The sequence below is a fragment of the Scylla paramamosain genome, chromosome 15 (assembly GCF_035594125.1).
Source record: "Scylla paramamosain isolate STU-SP2022 chromosome 15, ASM3559412v1, whole genome shotgun sequence".
NCBI lineage: Eukaryota > Metazoa > Arthropoda > Malacostraca > Decapoda > Portunidae > Scylla > Scylla paramamosain.
The window spans coordinates 1,294,900-1,299,717 of record NC_087165.1 but is presented as its reverse complement, the minus strand read 5'-3'; positions in this window follow the sequence as shown (position 1 = coordinate 1,299,717).

Sequence of the window (4,818 nt, the reverse complement as noted above, 5' to 3'; positions counted from 1 at the left end):
CGTGAATCGCACTCTATCTGGAGAAACAGAACAACATTACCAAAAAACGTATTCTTTGAGAGTTTTTCACATTCTTAGGGAATAAAACGCTAATATGAATGCAAAGCTCTTTATATGGAGAAAGGAAACGTCATTACTAGAAACGTGCCTTTTCAGTGTTTTTCAGCGTTTTGGGTACCAAAACGCTAAACGCATGGAAAGCTTCCTTTATTGGAACACAAAACATTAGGAAAAACGTGTTTTTTTTTTTTTGTGTGTGTTTTTTGAGCTTCTTACGTACCAAATTAATAAAACGCATGCAAAACACGATTTATGGAGAAATAGAATAACATTACTAAAAATATGTATTTTTTTAAAATTATTTTTGAACTTTTTAGGTGCAGAAACGGGAAAATACATGCAAGGTGCCCTATATGGTGAAACAAGACGATATTATCAGAAAAGTGTATGATTAGCGTTTTTTTTTTATATGTACTTGAACGCTTAAACACGTGAATCGCAAAAAACAAAACAACATTATCAAAATCATGTGTTTTTAGGGTTTCTCAAATTCTTAGGAACCAAACTCCAAAAGTGCTTCCAAAGCACTTCATATGGGGAAACGAAACGAATGTACCAGAAACTTGCCTTTTCACTGTTTTCAGAGTTTTAGGAACCAAAACGCAAAACATCATTATCAAAAACGTGTTTTCTAAGTGTTTTTAAGCTTACAATTTGCAAAAAAGCCAAAATACATCCAAAATACCCTATATGGCAGAGGAAACGACATTACCAAATACGACTATGATGAGTATTTTTTTATTTTTTTTTTGAGATTCTTATGTACCAAAACGCTAAAACACGTGAATCGCACTTCATATGGGGAAATAGAACAACATTAACAAAAATGTGTGTTTTTATTGCTTTTCATACTGTTAGGTATCGAAAAGCCATAAAGCATGCAAAACACTTCATATGGGGAAACGAAACGAAATAACCAGAAACAGTTCTTTTCATTTTTGTTTTCTTTTTCAGCGTTTAAAAACGCTAAAATCCATGGAAATTTTAATATAAAACAACATTACCAAAAAACGTGTCTATTGAGTGTTTTTGAGGTTCTTACGAACCAAACCTCTGAAACTCATGGAAAACACCCTTTATGAAGAAAAAGAATAACGCTACCAAAAACGTTTGTTTTTCATTTTTTTTTGAGCTTATAACGTAAAAAGAAAACGCCGAAAAGATGGAAAGTACCCTATATGGAAAAGGAAACAATATTACAAGAAACGCCTCATATGTACCAAAACGCTAAAACAAGTGAATAACACTTTATATGGAGAAAGAGAACTACATTGCCAAAAACGTCGGTTTTGATTTTTTTTTTTTTCATTGTTAAGTACCAAAACGACAAAATGCATGTAAAGCACCTTATATGGGGAAACGAAAAAACATTACGAGAAACGTGTTTTGAGTGTTTTTTGACCTTATATAGGAAAACTCTAAAACACGTGAATATCACTCTACACGGAGAAACAGAACATTGTTAACAATAACGTTTATTTTCAGAGTTTTTCATATTGATAGATACTAAAATGCCAAAATGCATGCAAAGCACTCTATATGGGGAAACGATACATACTTACCAGAAACGTGTCTTTTAAGTGTTTTCAAGCGTTTTAGTTACCAAAAGGCTAAAAATCATGTGAAAAAATATATATTACCAGAAACGTGTAATATTATCGTTTTTGAGCTTCTTAGGTAACAAAACTCTACATAAAGAGACAGAACATCACTAAAAACTTGTATTTTGAGTGTTTCGTTATTTAGTATAAAACACCAAAATACATGCAAAATATATAGGGAAACGAAAAAAACATTACCAGAAACTTGTCTTTTTGAGTGTTTTTCAAAGTGTTACGCACAAAAACGCTAAAAATTATGGAAAGCACACTATATTGATATACAAAACAACATCACGAAAAACATGTCTTTTGAGTGAGCTTAATTACCAAGACGCTAAAACGCACGCATATTGTATATCAATATAGTGTGCTTTCTATAATTTTTAGCGTTTTTGTGCCAAACACGCTCAAAAACACTCAAAAGACAAGTTTCTGGTAATGTTTTTTCGTTTCCCTATATATTTTGCATGTATTTTGGTGTTTTATACTAAATAACGAAACACTCAAAATACAAGTTTTTAGTGATGTTCTGTCTCTTTATGTAGAGTAATACCCTACATAGGTAAACAAAATAACATCAGCAAAAATATAAGTTTTCAGTATTTCTGAGCTTGTTAGTTATAAAAACGACAAAATGCACGCAAATTACCCTTTATGATGAAATAAACTATATTACCAGAAACGTGAATTATGATCGTTTTTGAGCTTCTTCGGAAAAAAAAAAACGCAAAAACGCGTGAATGCACTATATGCTCAAACAGAAATCACTAAAAACGTGTATTTTAGGTGTTTTTTTTTCACATATTTGGTACTAAAACACTAAAATGCATGAAAAAGCACTTGATATGAGGAAACGAAACGACATTTCAAGAAAGGTGCCTTTTGGGTCTTTTTCAGGGTGTAAGTCACCAAAATTATTTTATTTTATTTTTTTTTTTTTACAAAGAAAAACATGTCTTGAGTGTTTTTAAGCCTCTTCCATACCAAAACGCTGTAACGCATTCAAAACACCTTTTATGAACAAACAGAACAAAATTACCAAAACCATGGATTATTTTTTTTTTTTAGCTTCTTACGCACAAAATCCCAATAAGTATGCTAATACTTACGAAAGGAAACGATATTACCACAAACGAGTATAATGAGAGTTTTTGAGTTTCTTAGGTACCAAAACACTAAAACACGTGAAAACACTTTATATGGAGAAACTTTACCAAAAACGTGTGTTTTAAGTGATTTTGAGCGTGTTAGGTACATAAACGCTAAAGGTCATGAGAAATAAAAAGATATTTTCAGAAACTTTTTTATTGTTTTTTTTATCTTATTAGGTAACAAAGTGCAAAAACGCGTGAATACCACTTTACATAGAAAAACAGAATAATATTACCAAAAACGCGTTTTTTGAGTATGGTTTTTTTTCAGCTTCCTACGTATCAAAACGATAAATCGCATAAAAAAACGCAATGGAGAAACAGAATAACAGAATAATACTACAAAAATGTAAATTTTTAGTATTTTTCAGCTTGTTAGGAACAAAACCAAGAAAATGGATACAAAATAGCTGATATGGTGAAACAAAACGTAATTATCAGAAACGTGTATTATGTGTGCTATTGACCTTAGGGGAACAAAACTCTGAAACAGGTGAATAGCCCTCTATATGTAGAGACAATAACATTATCAAAAACGTGTTTTGGGTGTTTGTTAGGTACAGAAACGAAAAAAAAACATGCAAAGCACTTTCTAATGGGAAAAAGAAACACTATTAGAAACGTATCTTTTCTTTGTTTTTCATAGTTTTAATCCTCAAAACGCTAAAAATCATGGAAACCACTTTATATGGGAATACAAAACATTATGAAGAATGAGTTTTTTTTTTTTTTTATTGTGCGTTTCTGAGCTTCTTCAGTATCAAAACGTTAAAACGCATGAAAAAACATTCTTTATGAACAAGCATAATAACATTACCAAAACCGTGGATTTTGAATGTACTTGACTTCATTTTGTACAAAAACGACAAAATGTATGCAAAATACCCCATATTGTGAAATGAAAAAATGTTACTAGAAACGTATATAATGAGTATTTCTTTTTTTTTTTCTTACTTTTTAGATAGCAAAACAGCAAAACGTGTGAAAAACACTTTATATGGAGAGACAAAACTACATTACCCAAAGCGTGCGTTTTATGTGTTTTTCACCTTCGGTACGAAATCGACAATATGCATCCAAAGAATATGATTTGAAGAAAGAGAACAATGGAACCAAAAACGCGTATTGTAAGTGTGTTTGAACTTGTTAGGTACGAAATCGCCAAAATCCATATCCACTTGATGTGGGGGAAACGAAATGACATTGAGAAATTTGTATAATAAGTGTTTCTCCATTTTATGGAGAAACAAAATAACATTAACAAAAATTTTTATTTTGAGTATTTTTGACTTAGGTAGAGAAACGTCAAAATACATGCAAAGAACACTCTGTCGAAAAAATGCTATTATCAAAGTGTTTTTTTTTTTTTTTGAGATTCTTAGATACCAAAACGCTAAAACGTGTGAATAGCATTTTATATGGAGAAACAGAAAAACATTACCAAAAACGTAAATTTCAAATGTTTTTCACAGTGATAGGTACCAAAATACCAAAATGCATGCAAAGCACTCTATATCGGGAAGGAAAACGATATTTGTAAAAACGTGACTTTTCAATGTTTTTTAAACGTTTCAGCAGCAAAACGGTGGTAAAATGCATGTAAAGCACCATGTATTGGAATACAAAACAACATTGCCAATATCGTGTCTTTTGAGTATTTTTGAGCTACTTACCAAAACGCTAAAACGTATGCTATATTAAGAAACAGAATAACATTACTAAAAATGTGTATTTTGAGTATTTTTGGGCTTGTTAGGTGCAGAAACAGCAAAAAAGCATTCAGAGAACCCTATATTGTGAAACAAAACTATTTTACCAGAAATGTGTATAATGAGTGTTCTTTTTTTTGTAATTCTTATGTACCAAAACGATAATCCGCGTGAATCGCACTATATATATATATATATATATATATATATATATATATATATATATATATATATATATATATATATATATATATATATATATATATATATATATATATATATATATATATATATATA